The 16,459-nt window shown below is 45.7% G+C and overlaps 1 protein-coding gene across 8 annotated transcripts in view; it reads right to left on the reverse strand.

Annotated features, from left to right (window-relative positions):
* Positions 1 to 16,459, reverse strand: part of ZBTB38 (zinc finger and BTB domain containing 38) — a 76,184-nt gene that overhangs the window by 13,838 nt on the left and 45,887 nt on the right. Inside the window, exon 3 of one of the 8 annotated variants that reach the window (XR_010943492.1) lies at positions 12,257 to 12,769. The exons of the other annotated variants lie outside the window; for them this stretch is intronic. The gene's annotated coding sequence lies outside the window, so the exon portion shown is untranslated. Of the gene's footprint in view, positions 1 to 12,256; positions 12,770 to 16,459 lie in introns of those variants that run through there. 8 annotated transcript variants of the gene reach the window in all.

Consider the following 16,459-nt stretch of genomic DNA (forward strand, 5'->3'; position numbering starts at 1 on the left):
AATTAACCTTTAAGAAATTCCCACTGGTAAGTTCTGGTGTAGTATCAAAGAATATCCACCATTAACTGAAAAGATTATTAAAAAACTTCTCCCTTTTCCAATTACCTAGCTGGGTGAGGCTGGATTTTCTTCGCATAACTCAACTAAAACAACACGTTGCAGCTGAATCCAGAAGCAGATGTGAAAATCCAACCGTCTTTCTCTGAAGTCAGATATTAAAGATACAGTGTACCCTTGAACAATACAGGTTTGAACCACTCAGATCCACTTATATGCTAATGGATTTCACTAAGTACGTACTATAGTACTACACGATCCGCGATTGGCTGAATCCACAGATGCAGAACTGTGGATATGAAGGAAGGGAGACTGTGCGAATTTTCGACCACATGGAAGGTCTGCGCCCCTAACCCCTGTGCTGTTCAAGCGTCAACTGTATTTGCAAAAACATAAAACAATACCATTCTTCTCACTATATACAGATATATATATATAAGATATTTTTCATGTGGACCATTTTTGAAGTCTTTATTGAATTTGTTACAATATCGCTTCTGTTTTTTATGTTTTGGTTTTTTGGCCAAGAGGCATGTGGGATCTTAGTTCCCTGACCAGGGATCAAACCCACACCCCCTGCACTGGAAGGTGAAGTCTTAACCACTGGACCGCCAGGGAAGTCTCTCACTATATTTTTTGCTTTAGAAAATAGTTATTTTTAAAATACATTTTAAAATACATATTTTAAAATACATCATTTTATCATGTAACTGGGTTTATCACAGTTAATTTTCGTAAGTTAATAGTTTTAAAATTCTCATTTAAATTTTTGAATATGATAAATATTGATAGATATAATTCAGATAAACAAAAGCTCTTTGGGTCCTTAAAGATTTATAAGAGTGTAAGGGGGTCCTGGGAATAAAAAGTTTGAGAACCACTTCTCTAACCTATAAGACAATGCTCAAAATCATTTTTAAAGAAACTATTTAGAAATTATTTTACTCAATAAAATGAATCATCTATAAGCCTAAAGGAACTAAAGACAAAATAAATGAAAGTGTGTTGAAATACAAAGCAGAAACGCCCAGGAGACAGAAGGAAAATCCAAGGGATAGAGAAACAGACACACCTACAGTCACACAGATACACACCCTCTACAGCTGTCTTTAATTTTCCAAGCGTGAAGCGATTGCTATCTATCACTTGAGTTTGAACAGGGCTGAAAAACAGGTGGACCAATTTGCCTAGTGTGGGCCTTCCCCACTACACACTCAGGTGAAAATTGTTCCTTGGTACGCAGGGCTGCTGCCTAGATTCTGTTTGCACAATCTATCATTGCTTGAATCCTTGCCTTCCAAATCTCAAAGGTTAGCTTGGTCACAGCATTCCGTTTGCCCTTACAATTCTATCCATTCATCTACTAAATGAGCCCCTCCCCATTATATCCTGGATACTCTTCCTGGTTTTGAACTTGAAATCAAAGGAAACAATTCCTGACAATGATCCAACCAACAAATTCCAGTATTTCCACCTTAATTAAATCTTCTCTCCCCAAATTTGACAAGGCAATTTTACTGAAATACAGAGAAGTCAAAAAACTTAAAAATGATAGTTTCCATAAAAATTTTAACTCTCACAATGTCAACCAAAAAAAAAAAAATTGATAAACCTCAAGTTGTTTAACCAGTGTAACTATTATATAGAACTTTATAGACCTTGTTAATGAAATCTGGTGTACTTTTATTAGCAAATCTTCAAGACATGACAGATGGAAAGTGAAGTAACCCTGTCCAGTCTGCATTCTTAGTGAGAATTCGAAGTCACTTATTCAAGGCCACTCTCCAGGGCCAGACTGATTCCCACTTTTCTGTATCTTCTGATCAGAGAAAAAGCCAAGAGCCCTCTTGCAGCACCTTGGCCGCTCAATTCCTAACGTACATAATAACGAAACTAAATCAACAGAGCAACTTTCTCCTCTTTCTACTACAAGTCTTCTATAAAAAGACACTTAGAAATAAAACCCAACTAAAAAAAAACACGCTATATTAGGATACTGACCTGGAATCCTGCAAAAGTCAAACTCACAGTCCATTTTGGGCCAGCGCAGGCCCCATACTGAAGTGGAATCTACTGCATGGATCTGCTATTCTCTGCAGAAAGTGTTCTGACAAAGGACACTGCTTCAGTGATCTGGCTCCACCATCCCACACACATCTTTGCAGTGCATTTTCTCATAGTCATGTTGGGTGGCTACGTCAGACCTCCTCACGTGATGGGGTGTTAGAAACACACGCATCAGATCTCGAAAACAGATTACAAAACAGAAGCCCTTTATAGAGTTCAGCTACGTCTAAGAAAAGGAAAATCCTCTTGATTTGCCTTCTAAATGCAGCCCAAAAGGAGAAGAGAAGAGCTGCATTTATCAGACTTTCATGCATTTAAGCTATCAGATTCAAGAAGGTGTAGTATAACAAAGGAGGTTTGTTTTTCATCTGAAATTCAGGTGGTTGGAAAGACTAACTTCAGGAAGCTACTAGAGTCCATCCAACAGAGAGGGGGATTGACTTGAAACACCTTTACTGAATACCTTATTTTGAATAGGTAAATGTTTGGTCTCCAGACTTGCCGTTGCGTGCACACAGACTGTGAGAACGAGTATTATCAGATTCGCAGGTGATGCAATGTGCCCAGTTAAATATTTCCAGTTGCTAGTTTGGAAGGTGAAAGGGGGAAAAGGTGCTTTCTTTTTTTCTTTTTGAAACACAGCAATGTTTAGGGTAGCCCTTGGGGTCATCTCACCATCAACCTTGCCTGGACACCTGCTTGCTTAAGGAAGCTGGCAAATGGGCTTAGAGAGTCTATCTCTGAGGCCCTGAAGTGCTGCGTCCATTTCTTGTCTCCACCAAATTCCACTGACATTTAGAGATGCTAATGTGAAAAGGCATTTTAAATTGGAATGCTGTGCGAACTGAGTTACCAGAACGACCGGGACAGGGGTCTTATCCCCTGGAACTTCTCATTTTAGGGGTGAGCTTATCATCTAGAGTTGGTTTCAAAAGCCAAATACCATTTTCTTAAAGGGCCAGCTGACTGAATGGGCCTGTTCCTCTCAGTTGACCTCTACCTGTCAGGGAGGGTGGAGGGAAGAACTGTTGTACATTCTGGCTTCTGAACAACAATGAACCTCCTGCGGGTCACAGGATGGGTTATCCTAAAAAAGGACAGAGACCAACTGCTGCTTTGGTGTTAAACCACCTAAATCCACCTGCCATTACACCCTTGTTCTCCACCCCAGGGTCCCCCTGCACCCCAGCTTTTGGGGGACTCCTGCAAGACAATGAATCACAGTTTGCATGGACTCTTTCTGGACAAATCAGAAATTGGGCAGAGAGGAGTGAACCAAGAAATGCCCATGAAAAGCACCACACACAATGCTTGGCACACAGCAGGGGTTTGATGAATGTGGGCGGGAATCAGCGTGAGAACTGACTGTGTCCTCCTCACGTGTGACTACGGGGAGGACTGCTTAGGCACACAGTGCGCAGGGCGGCCTTTTAACAGCACAAAGGAGATCCAAGTCAGGCCCTACTTAGAGCCCTTCAGTGGCCATCCCCAGATGTTAGGGTAGAATCCAGACCCTTCGCTGTGGCCTGCGAGGCCCTGCACTGCCCACGGGTCCCAGCCACTCTCCCCATACTCACCGGTCCTTCTGCCCCGCTCTCTGTGCTCACACTCAGGCCTCCCTGGGCTGACTCCACCTTCCGAGTCTCTCCTGGCCCTGGTTCCGGTCCCGCCCCGGGGCTGGCTCACTCATACTTCAGGCCCAGCTCAAATGTCAACTCAGAGGCCCACCCCATCTCTCTATTTGCTCCCGGCTTTACTTGCTCTCGCATCACCTGGTTTATTTCCTTCATGTCACACACCTCAACCTGCAATTATCACATGTACTTGTCTGCTTGTTAACTGTCCACTGTACCTGCCAGAAAGTAAACTCCAGGACGGAAAGGACCTTATTCGTCCCATTCACTGCTGTGTCTCCAGGCCACAGGGCACGGCAGGCACTCGGGAAATATTTGAAAGCAGAGAGACTCACCCTGATGAGAAAAGCGACCTGCACTCCTGGCCCCCCTTATCTGTTCTGCCTGTTTCTCGTGCACAGCACTCATAACATCCCCATATACTACACAATGTGCTCATTATTCATTATCCATCTGCCTGCTAGAACTTAAGCATCACGAGGGCAGCAATCTTTGATTTTCTGTACTGACGTATATTAAGCACCTAGAACAGTGCCTGATACATCGCAGGCCCTCAGTACATATTCATGTACTAAATGAACGACCTGTACTAGAAACAGATACACGTTTGTGAATCAGCACTATAGACGGACAGGCACTGTGAGTACTGCGAATTACAATTTTCATCTGTGTGAACTGCCCCAATCCATTTTGAATAAAATTACTTTCATCTGATACATTTCACGTTGCAAAGCACTTCACGTTAACTTAATCCCCTCCATAATCCTGCGAGGAAGGCGCAGAAAATGGAGACACTACGACGAACTCACAGGGTTAAATGAATTAACAGAGTCAGGGCTCACCATATGGAAGCTGTTACTCTCATGCCCACGGTATAGATGTGGAAACTGAACCCGGAGGAGTGCCTCGCTTACAGCAGAGTTGTAATTTCTGAGGGCGGCACCGTGCCCGGCCTCCTGCACTCTGCTGCGTCAGGAGCGTGCGCACACACATAGCAGGAGGGAAGTCAGAACAGCTGACTCGCTGTCTCCAGCACACAATGGCTCTGCCCCAAGTTCAGGCTGCAGGCCGGTGGTACAGGATCACCACTGCAGAAGCCCGTGGCCGGGAACAGGCCCAGGTGAGATTTAAGAGCTAAGGCCATCGGGGGCAGCCTGCCTGGGTTCCGTGCCGAGAAGCCACTGGGAAATGTTGCCTGACATGAAGCAGAATCTGCCAGAGGGGTCCCCAAAAAGGGCAGCTGAGGATCAGAGTTCAGGCAATCAGACTCCTGGCCATGGGCGGCAGGTTCCCGGGGCAACCTGAGCATAGGCAGATGACGCGCCAGGGGCTTGGGGCCCATCACGGCCGGCCGGGTGTACAGTGACGGGGAAAAAGGCGTTTTCAAGGTGCCAGACGAACACGGAGTCAGCTGTGGTGTTTGCCCCACAGCCCAGAATGTGCTAAACACCCAACGCCAAGGCCTTTACGCTATACTCACACGTTGCCAACTTAAAATCTGTAGTATTAAAAAAAATATGATTTTTAAAAGTTTGTTGCCAATTCAGTCCAAGCACTCGAGAGACAAAAGCCAAGGATGTGCACTGCCAGGATTTACTAATCTGAAGCGAATGCATCAGGAAGATGAGCTTTCACTTTCATTTCATTTGGGTACTCACCCACCGCGAGTACTTAGATTTAATCCTTTCATTATGGGCCTGGGGATGATACGGTCTCAGGGATCATAAGGCTCATGCTGGGGACTTGTCAGGCAGGATAAAGCATGAGACCAGTGGGTATGAAGCATCAGGGCAGCTCTAGAGGAAGAAAATCTCCAGGGTGGGGCCAGCTTTGGGAGCGAGCCTTCTCCATGACAGAGAAAAGAGTCTCCTGGCCGACACGGAGCTGAGACATGGCCAGTGAGGCTCATTAAAACCCTAAGCCCAAATTCCAGTATCTTTACTGAGGCACAGAAGGTCCTCTGTGATTTGACCTCACTTCCTGCCACTCCAACCCACACCGGCCTCCCTTCTGTTCCTTAAATGTGTGAGGATCTTCCCACCTCAGGGCGTTTGCACATGCTGCTTCTGAAGCCTAGAATGCCTCTGCAGCCTAGGCAGCAGCCTATCCTGATCTCTATCCAACAATCCCTTCCCCCTCAATCAGGTTCATCTGTCCTAGACTCTCAGCATACTCTTCTTTCACAGTCCTTACTACTATTGTAATTAAGTATCATTTGACAAATGTGTGCTTTACCGCAAGAGTATAAATTCTGTGAGGGCTGTGAGGCTGTTTACCACAGTCTCCCCCCTAGCTCCTAGCACCACACTTGGCACATAACAGTGCTGATAAACCTTTATGAAATAAATGCAAAAACAGCAAACCACCCAAACAGTAAGCTCTCTAGAGCCCACCACACCTGGCACTATTACCAAGCTTTCTGGATCCAGCATTAGGTCAACGCGAACTTCCCTACTATTTGTCACCTATGCTAAAAGGGAGAAACACCTTTGTTGAACATTAAAAAAATCGAAAAGTCTGTTCTGACATTGTAAAAGGAAAAAAGAAAAAAAACCACACACACACACATATCAACCCTGCTGGCCTAAAGCTGGGCTGGATAAGACAAGCCAGGGCCATCCACTGCCACAAAGTATTTACTGCTCACACAAGTTAAAACAATGAAACATAGCTTTGAAACACTGAAACTGCTTACTATTATTACTTTGGCTCAAAGACAGGAAAAGAACACTCCTTTAAGCTCTAATGATATGCTTTGTTCTGTTAAAGACAAAACAACAGGCCCAAAATGGAGTTGCTTACGCTAAGCCCCATGTCACCAAACGGAAACTTAAAGTTTTGGCTCTTCCGGCAAAACAACCCTAAACTAGGTGTCAGCTTAAATCAGGAATAGACTGATCAGTACTAGTTAGGTAATCTGCCTGACAACCCCTGTCATCGCCTATAAGGAAAGGAACCTTGCCATAACCAACCCACCTTTTTGCCTAGTATAATTTCCTTGTTCTGTTCCCTTCCTCCAGTAAAATCTCTCACCTTGTACAGCTCTTTGGAGCTCCATTCTATCTGCTAGACTGCCTGCTGCCTGACTCATGAATCACTAAATATAAAGCCAGTAAGATCTTTAAAATGTACTCCGTTGAATTTTGTTCTTTTGCCTTTAAGCTCCAGGGATTTGGCCTTTTGTCTACTGAGTGCTTGGACGGAATTAGCAACAAACCTTTAAAAAGTTAACTGTTTTTTTAAATACTAAAAATTTAAAGTTGTCAATATGTGGGTATAGCATAAGGCCCTGGTGCTGGGTGTTTGTAAGGACCCTGTTTCTGTATCTGTCCTCCCTTCAAGCACTCCCAGAGGTGTCCACTCTCTGTAACCACTTTTCAGTTCCTTCCGATGTTTCCCTCACTCAGCTTCCTCTCATGAGAAGCTGATCTGGAGAAGGTTCTGGGCTAAGGGAAGCACAGCTGGGCTTGTGGCCTGCTTCTGGGTCCCCAAACTGTGGATGCTTGTGCTTCCTGGTACACCAGTCTGTGACCCACTCCAAAGGCATACACAAGCCCTCTTCCCCCATCAGGCAACCAACAGTAAGATGGAAAAGGCATCGTAATGTGAGCTTATAATGGTGGGTCTCGGTGGAGCCGCACCTCAGGCTCACCTGTGGAACCTCAAGAAGAATACGTGCCAGGTGACACTGTTGACACTGAATCAGTTTCGGGAACAGGGTCTGGGCAGGCAGGCTTGTTGCATCCTGCTGAAAATTACCCAGGTATGTTATGCACACGAGCTGGTCCACGACTTCTAATTACATTTTGAAGAATCAGGTCACTGTGTCCCTGCTTGTGTTGGAGCCCCTCTGGGCAGCCTTCCTGAGGGCTGCTTTAAAGTGACATCGACATCCCGCCACAAATGAGCCAACATCCCCAACTCGACTCATTCTGTGAAGGAAGAAGTTCACCTAAATACGCCAGCCACGTGCCATGCCCCCAACACCAGACGAGCGCATCCCTGTGCCCGGCACTGCTCTACACACTCCGTATGCACCATCCCGATGAAACCTCACAGCAACCTTATTTTGCAGATGAGAAAACGGAGACTCAGAGAGACCTTGTAACTCGACCAAGGTTATTTAGCCAGTGAGTGGTAGAGTTGGGATTAAAATCCGGGCAGGATGCCCCCCAAACCACACTCTTCACTGCAGATTCAGGAGCACCAAGAAAGAAAACACTTAGCTTTTCCAGCTCTTTCTCGGTATCAAAGGCTCCTATGCTCACGACCCCAGCCTACCTACCGGTGTGTGAGTGCTTTGGCAATCGGTAGCCTGGACTTGAGCAGGGCTGCCATGTGCAGGGGGACAGGTCATGTCCTGTGGTACATTGTGAGGGTAAAGGGCGGGGCTGAGAGCCAGTCCGCGCTCTGCTTGGCCAGGCATGTAACCTGGGTGAGGGCTGCATCCCCCTGCCAGGAGAAGCCATTTCCCCGATATGCACAAAGACTCCATATGGACCACCAGATGGCCCTGGGGTGAACACTTCAGGGAAACTCAGAATTTTCCATAAATTTCTACTTTTATTTTCTCAAGAAAAGTAAACTTCAAAGTAATAGCTGGCACTCATAAATATTATCATTTTGATCCACTTCCATTTGAAGGTAATATTTATCGAATGCCTTACCACCCACCAGTTATTGAGTGTAACATAGGGGCTACCACGAAAAGTGGGCACAGAAGGGGCAGAGGGGGGAGATTAAAGCTACTGAACTAAGAGAGCTGAGGGACCCCAGAGCACTGTATTAGTCCACTCCTGAAACAGGGCTCCCCCGAAGGATAATCTGGGACAAGGCAGCCCATGTCCAGTCTGGCACCACGGCTAAGAGCCTGAACTCTGGTGTCAAGTGGCTCTCATCACATTCTGGCTGTGACCTTGGGCAAGTTTCTTAAACTCTGCACCTCAGCTTCTTCATCTGCAAAATGGAGCTAATAATAGAATCTACCAGGTTAACGTGAGGATTAAATGATAATACCTATAAAGTGCTTGGCTTTATGTCTGACACGAAATCAAGCTTAATAAACATTAGCTATTATTAGTATTACCATTACCAATTAATTATTATTAGCGGTAAATGTCAGCCGGAGCAAATACTACCAAGTCTTGGCCCCCAGGCCCCAAATCTAGGGCACATGAAATTCCTCAATGGCAGGGACAAGTATTCTATTTCACTGTGCACCCAGGGTTCCCCAGTCCCCACCCTAATGTTTAATACCCCAGAGGGGCTCATTAACTTATCATTCTTCTTTAATGCAGAGAGCAGTTATTACATCTGAGCCTTAGCTCATATGTGGGCACTTAGTTACAAGTATCATTGAAATGATTTGCTTTTTTCAGTTGCATCATCTGTTAGCACTTCTTCTAAGCCTATGGAAGAAGGCATTAAAATTTTAAATAGAAATGATTCATGTTGGCTATTGGCAACTTATTAGCAATTCCAGTAAAAAGCTTGATAGAAAGGAAACTAAAATAATGTTTAACACAAATACTTAAATCATCTATACATTTCCAGTCTGTGCACTTGTCCTTTCAGGTCAGAAGGTCACTCAAATCTGGCTGTATAAACACGGCCAGGCGCTGGCTGCTTGTGGGGTCACGTTCCTATTTTCGATGGCGATATTCTTTTATTTCACAAGAAAGCCTCCCCTGGGATCTGCTTCGTCACCTCTCCTGTCTCTTTAGACTCCTGGCAGACCACATTTGCTCCTTTGCCCTCACACCAAGGTTTTGTGGGGATGAAGTCTTGAGACCTCCTCTCTCTTCTTTTAAACTAGGAACCTAATGATAGGTCAGTTTGGTTATGATTTATTTTAGAGAACATTCTGATGTTTCAGTTTTTTGATTTAAAAGTCTTTTTAGTTTATGTCTCAGTTTAATGGATTCATTAGGTTGTGGCTGATTCAGTAAAAAAAAATGTTTTTAATTTGGGTTCAGTCTGGGGTTTTGCACATTTATGTGCTGATTTTGGATTCTGGTTCAAGCTTCCACTGAAGTCCCTGATGAAAATTTTTGACAACTGTCAGAGGTAGTCAATTGTTCCGAGCTTTCCCCTTCCTGTTCCCGGGGGCCATCCTTTCTCCCCCTAAAGATATAGAGACATCTTTATCCTCAGAGGGTAGAGCAGGGCCCCTGCTTACATACTCCTGGGTTCAAACTCCAGTTCTGCCACTTAGTAGCTGTATGAATTTTAACAAGTTAATTAGCATCTCAAGACTTGTTTTTTTTAAATCTATAAAATGGATATAATAGTGCAACTTAATTCTTAATAGGATTAGAAGAGACAGTCCAGATAAAATGTAGTATCTCATTCTATTGCTCTTTTTCGCCCTGATAATTTCCCATGAAAATTCCAGAAAACAAAACAATTCCTACAACCCTTTTCTCTGGCCCACCTCATTATGATAATAGCAACCAATTTAACGCTTGTTGGTTGAAAGGGTGTTGGAAGCAGGGATCATTTTGTAAGTGGGGATTTCCCTGGGGCTGAAGTGGAGAGATGAGTGGCCTGGAGAGTCCCCGGCTTCCAGGGCTTCCAGGGCTTCCACGGAGCCCGGGCAACTTAGCTCTGGGCAGGCTGGACGGTTAGGAGCTATGGGGCTCAGGCCAGGCTGACCCCAAAAGGAGGGAAGTTAGAAGAACATAATTGTGGAAGGTAACTGCAAAAACAAATATTTAGCAAAATAAGGGACTGTGGGTAATTCATTAAGCATTCCTGTACTAAGGTCTTGGGAGAATATGTTAATATGGGTACAGAAATGTAATTGAAAGAACAAATACCTCACTTTTAAAGAACAGGTACATGCATCATGATGTAACAGTATCAACAGAGCCAAAAACTGTGCGTTAACAAATGCAAAATCGGGGACTCTTATTATTTGGGGGAGCCCTGCATGCCTTTACACATATTCCCCCAACCCCCTACCAACCCCACTGTGAAGGATAAGCAGAAAAGAAGAGGCTGGGGTTCTGAACATCCAGAGAGAGCTTCTACCCTCGAGCGGCCTCTCTAGGGCCACAGGTTGCTCTTTCCGGTCTGGTAAAGGCACTGAGCAAGGCTGCCCTCGACCGTCATCTTAGCCCTGGATGAGATTATTACTCAGTTTCTTCCCACACAGAAATAGCAAGAACATGGATGTGGCTAGCCTCACCAGCATTAGGAGACAGGGTGGGGGAAGGCAAAGCATTTTTCAGCCCGAGAGCTCTGTTCCCTTCACACCTTCAATCTGCTCCATGCTCACCTCTTGGGGAAGGGGGCCTTTAAGCACCATAAGGTAAGTTATGCTCTGAGTGGCAATCAGTACCAGCAAGAAGGAGAGGGGGCAGGGCAGAGTCCTAGACCTGAGAGATGAGGCCGGATGCAGGATACAGGGGGAAGGAGGTCAGAGGGGAAGCGGCTCGGGGCTCCCTCTTGAGGAGACCTCTGTACTGATGCCCTCTATCCCCCGCCCCGGAAACAGGACCCTGGCTGTACTGTACCACAACTCTGGGAAGGTCCGGCTTACTGTGTCACTGAGCCTGTCCACTCTGCTCTCCCAGGTGTCATGGGCATAATAATAGGGTTAGAGTCATAAAAGTAAATTCCCCAAGGCAGATCCTACCTCTGAAAGCAGGCAGCCCCTGTTCAAAACATGATCCCTAGACAGAGCCTTTCCCAGGCAGCAACTCTTTCAGGACTGTGTCCTGACGTTCCTTTACATTTGATGACCAGAGTCCATTCCCAGTTCACAGAACCATGTCCACAAGATGGTGCTGAGTCCACACAAAGAGATGCTCTTGGGTCTTGAGTAACTGGGAATCTAGTCCCCCAAACCTTTCTCAAAATGTCAGATGAGGGAGCCTCCCTTCAAAATAAACAGACCTTGGGTGTTCTGGATAACAAAAAGCAAAGGGAGCAAGCTTCTTAGTGGAGCGTGCCTTCCAACTCCTTCCTAATTTGCCACAGATGGATTCTAGAGATTCTGCAGACCAGGGGTAAGGACCACTCCACCCAGTGTGGGAATTTCCTCCTTAGGGGAGCAGTCCTCACGGGGAGCCCTCAGCTGTCAACTCTGCCACGCGACAGCCCTTGGAAGGTTTGCATGTCCCTTTCCTGGGCTAAGCATCTCCCATTCCTTCAACTATGCCCTAGCAAAGAGAATTTTATAAGATGAGGAACTTTAGATTGTTTAGTCCAACGCTCCTATTTTAGATGTGAGAAAATGGAGGGACGGAGAGGTAGAATGACTTGCCTAAGGTCTCCTGGTGTGACCAAAACAGGTTTCCACACTTCTGGCTCCGCACGCCTTAAAATGCACCATACTCCTCAACTGGCAGCTGCTGGGACCCGCTCACTGACAGCAGGACTTTACAAAGCACCTGACCTCCCTAAGCCTCAGTCTCTTCACATATAAAATGGAGCAAATCATACACACCTCCTGGGGTGCTGGGGGGATTCAACGAGTATAGGAACACCCAGTCAGTGCAAGTGAACAGCAAATGGTACGTGCGCGATAACTGATTTTATTTATAATATACAGAATTTTTTTGGGCATGGAGTTCTTCTTTCTGTCCTCGTGTTCTTCCTCTTTGGCTTGCCAACTTCCAGGACTGAATTTTTTTAACTGATTCCCAAAAACTCACTTATTCGGGTCAAATTTAATGGTGTTCACTTGGTCCATTATCTCTAATCTGTTGGAATATTTTAGAACAGTTCCATCTTAAAATATACCTACTGATTCCTGAAAAATGATATGCTGACTCCCGCTCCAGGAACTTTCAGATAAGTTTAGGGTGGTGACGTCTGTGACAAAAAAGCTGTTTGCTATGCTCTCCTCTGGAGAGTGGCAGAATGGGATTCAAGTTCAGAACTGTTATACCGATGACGACTTAGAAAATATTCTTCAGTCTATTAGAATAAAAGAGATAAAGCCGCGGCTTCATCTTTAAAGAGGAAGGAGGTTGAAGCCACACAGTCATGAAGTCACCTTGACCCTGTGAAGAGAAACTCCGGCGTCTTAATACATTAATATGTTTGGAATGGAGATGCTAGGACCTCAGGGTAGGTGAGCTTTTGCTCTGAGACCCAGAAAACCTCAGAGCTGCTGGGGTTGAAATTGCTGGGAATAACCTACGAGTAAAAGAACAAGACATCAAGCCCCTGGAGCTGATCTGTGGTCTCTGGGTTGGTCCTTGGTTACAGGTGACCCAACGCAAAACCCTGACCATTACATTCTCTCAGCTCCATTGTATCAATAAGCACAGCAAGACTCTAATTTCCAACCATCCTTCTCCTTCCACATTCTCCCTAACTAGCCTGGGCCACTTGTTTTTACCCATCCCAGCATCCTCAGACCCTGCCACACCGGGGAATTCAGCCAGCCCGCAGCTGTTCCAGTGCCCATATCCGCTCACCCAGAAAAACACCGCCTTCCCTGTCCTGATTGTTCCCAAACGCCAACTTTCTGGACCCAAACGCAGCACAGAGACAAGAACTCCTCCCCTTAGTCCTGTTTAGCCCTGTATCATTTACAAATCACTTTCATACACACCATCTCCTCTCCTTTCTCATAACACCCCTGTGGGCTGTGAAATATTTCCATTTCAAAGATGAAGATGCTAATGCTCAGAAAAATTAAGCCAAAATCCCAACACCACATGGCCTGTAACTGGCAAGGCTGGGTTTTCAACCCTGATCTTGTGACTCTGGGTCACAACTTCCTTCCAGCACACTTAAAAGGAAGACTATATTTATGCGATTCCAAATGTTAGTAAACATAAACCACCATCTCATTTATGATTGATACGTTTAGTGGTTGTGTCTTTTCTATGCCAAATTCAGCATCGAATGTGTACTTGCCACTCAAAAAACTACACATTAGCTATTTTTGCCAATAAAACCAGTTTTTCCTGATCAGTCGATATACCAGACATACTGCTGACCAAGTGGTCATCTACACCTTCCCCTTCATATTCTCTGCCATTCTGCATTACCTGACCACACAGCATCTTGTTTAATTCATTCTGTAAAGTGGGAATGATACCTGAGATGATTACCATGAGAGTTAAACGAGGCAATGACTACAGAGACCTCGGCTAGCAAGTGTTCACTTAATGGTATTACATACTACTACCACCACCACTACTGCTACAACTTCATTATGTTCATTAAAACCAAGTAGTTTTGTTTTCTAAAAAGTGCCTGATGAACCAGAAGGCAGCGTGGATACAATGATTCAGAGAAACAGAAAAATGATTTTGTCTCCTCGGCCTTGTTTAATCCTTTCTTTCTTTCCCTTTTCAGCAGCCTCCTGGAGCCCACAGTCCAATGGAGGAGACAAGACATGCAGACCAACAGCTCCTCCATGATGATGGCAGTGCTCTAGTGAGCACACCCAGGGTTCTGGAGCAGGCAGCCTTAGGCTGGGTTTGCGGAAGGCGAGTCAGGGAGGGTGAAGTGGAACTGAGTCTTGAGAGATATGGAGCATTTTTTTGGAATCCAAGAGGGAAAAAGGCATTCTATTCTAGGGAAAGGTCAAGCAACGGCAAAGAAACAGGAAATGGAATGACGCATCTGGGGAAGGGCAAGGAGGTGGGATGTCTGTGGCATGGGGTGTGTGGGCAGGGCTGGGTGGGAGATGGAGGGCGAGAGACTGGCAGGGACCCAGTCGTGAAGAAAGCATTGACTTTGGACCTGATCCTCTAGCCCAGTAGGTCTCAACCCTTACCTGCACATTGGAATCACCTATGGGAACCTGAAAACATACCAACAGTTGGGCTCCAACTCGAGATTCTGGTTTGTTTGGTCTTGGCTGGATGCTAGGTATTGGGATTAAAAAGAGAAACAAACAACTCTCCAGGTGATTCTAACGTGCAGCCTGCACAACGGTGAGTCATTTACGAGATGTGAAGCAAGAATCATTTGACACATTTGCAGACACGTCATTCTGGGAAGAGTTTGATGAGAAGGATGCCTGGAGGGGATCTAGAAAGAAGGTAAGGAGACAGGTGGGGATGACAAGGAGAGAAAGAAGTGAAAGCTATTTGGATGGAAGCATCAACTAGTTGGACCTTGGAGGAGAAAGAAAGAGGGAAGAATGAAGGTTGACACACCGGTTCTGTTGCCTACACGTGCCATTAACAGGTAAGGAACCAGACCAAAGAGCTGGTTTGGAAAGAGGATGAGGTCTGTGTTCCCTCTGAGGAGCCTGTGGAAGACGCAGCTGGCACTCTCCAACAACGGGCCTCCATGACGGACTTTGATGATGAAAGGAAGCTGGGCTGAAGGTTCAGCTGTGCAGTGCACTGACACACAGGAGGTGGCTGCACACACAAGCATGGACAATGCCCAAGGAAAGCGGGTAAAAGGGAAATAGGGCAAAAGGAGGAACTCAAGAACTACCAATACTGAGAGGGTAAATGGATCTATCAGATCACCTGGAGGATCTTACTAAAAATTCAGTTTCCTGGTGCCACCCCAGACTGACTGCATCGGAACAGCCATAGGGTAAGACCCGAGGAACTGATTTTTCACAAGTTCCCAGGCACTTCTGAATCAAGGCTAGGCTTGACACTGTATCCATTTCCAAACACTGCCGTAACAAACTACCACAAACCTGGGGACTTAACACAAGAGAAATTTATTCTCTCACAGTTCTGGAGGCCAGAGGTCCAAAATCAAGGTGTTGGCAGGGCTGAGCTCTCTCTGAAGGCTCCAGGGAGGAGAGTCCTTCCTTGACTCTTCCAGCTTATGATGGTTCCAGGGTTCCTTGGCTTGTGGCTGCATAACTCCAATCTCTACCTTCATCTTCACATGGCCCTCTCCTCTTTATGTGTCCCTCTTCTGTGTCTCTTATAAGGACACTTGTCATTGGATTCAGGGCCCACCTGATAACCCAGGATGAACTCATCTCAAGAGCCTTAAAAAATTTCCACCTTTTATTCCAAAAAAGGTCACATTCACAGCTTTGGGGATTTAGATGTAGCTTTGGGTATTTAGACGTAGCTTTGGGGATTTAGACATAGCTTCTGGGAGGCTACCAGACGCCACAGCAATAACTCATCTGGGTGGATGGGAGAGCGGACTGGGGGCCAGATCTCCAAGCTAAGTTCCCCAACAGTGGCAGGAAGAGGTGGAAGAAAGAAAGAGAGAGCCATTTCAGGAACTGCTAAGTATACAGTTCCACTTCCGAGTCTCATGTAGCCCTAAGGAGCCCAGGCCACTAAGTGTCCAGTGCCTCAGGCCATCTGAAAGTACAGTACAGAAAGGAAAAAAATCACCACAATCATAAATTAACAAAATACTAGACCACATTACCCTCAAAATACAGGCGAGAGCTTTGAGGGGCTGAAAAGGCTTTTAGTTAATTCACTTCCTAAACTAAATGAATTTGATATGAAGCTAGGATTTCATCTCTAAGGTACTGTGGCCATTTTCTCCTCACCACCTTAGTAGTTTCCGGTCCAAACAATATGCCACCATGGCAGCATGGGATCGGTTATTTCTACTTTTCAAAATATTTCTTAGAAGCAGGCAATACTCTCGGCCACCAACATTAAAAAACGTTCAGTGGGCTTCCCTGGCGGCGCAGTGGTTGAGAGTCCGCCTGCCGATGCAGGGGACACAGGTTCGTGCCCCCGTCCGGGAAGATCCCACATGCCGCGGAGCGGCTGGGCCCGTGAGCC

This window comes from Pseudorca crassidens, chromosome 5 (assembly GCF_039906515.1).
Source record: "Pseudorca crassidens isolate mPseCra1 chromosome 5, mPseCra1.hap1, whole genome shotgun sequence".
NCBI lineage: Eukaryota > Metazoa > Chordata > Mammalia > Artiodactyla > Delphinidae > Pseudorca > Pseudorca crassidens.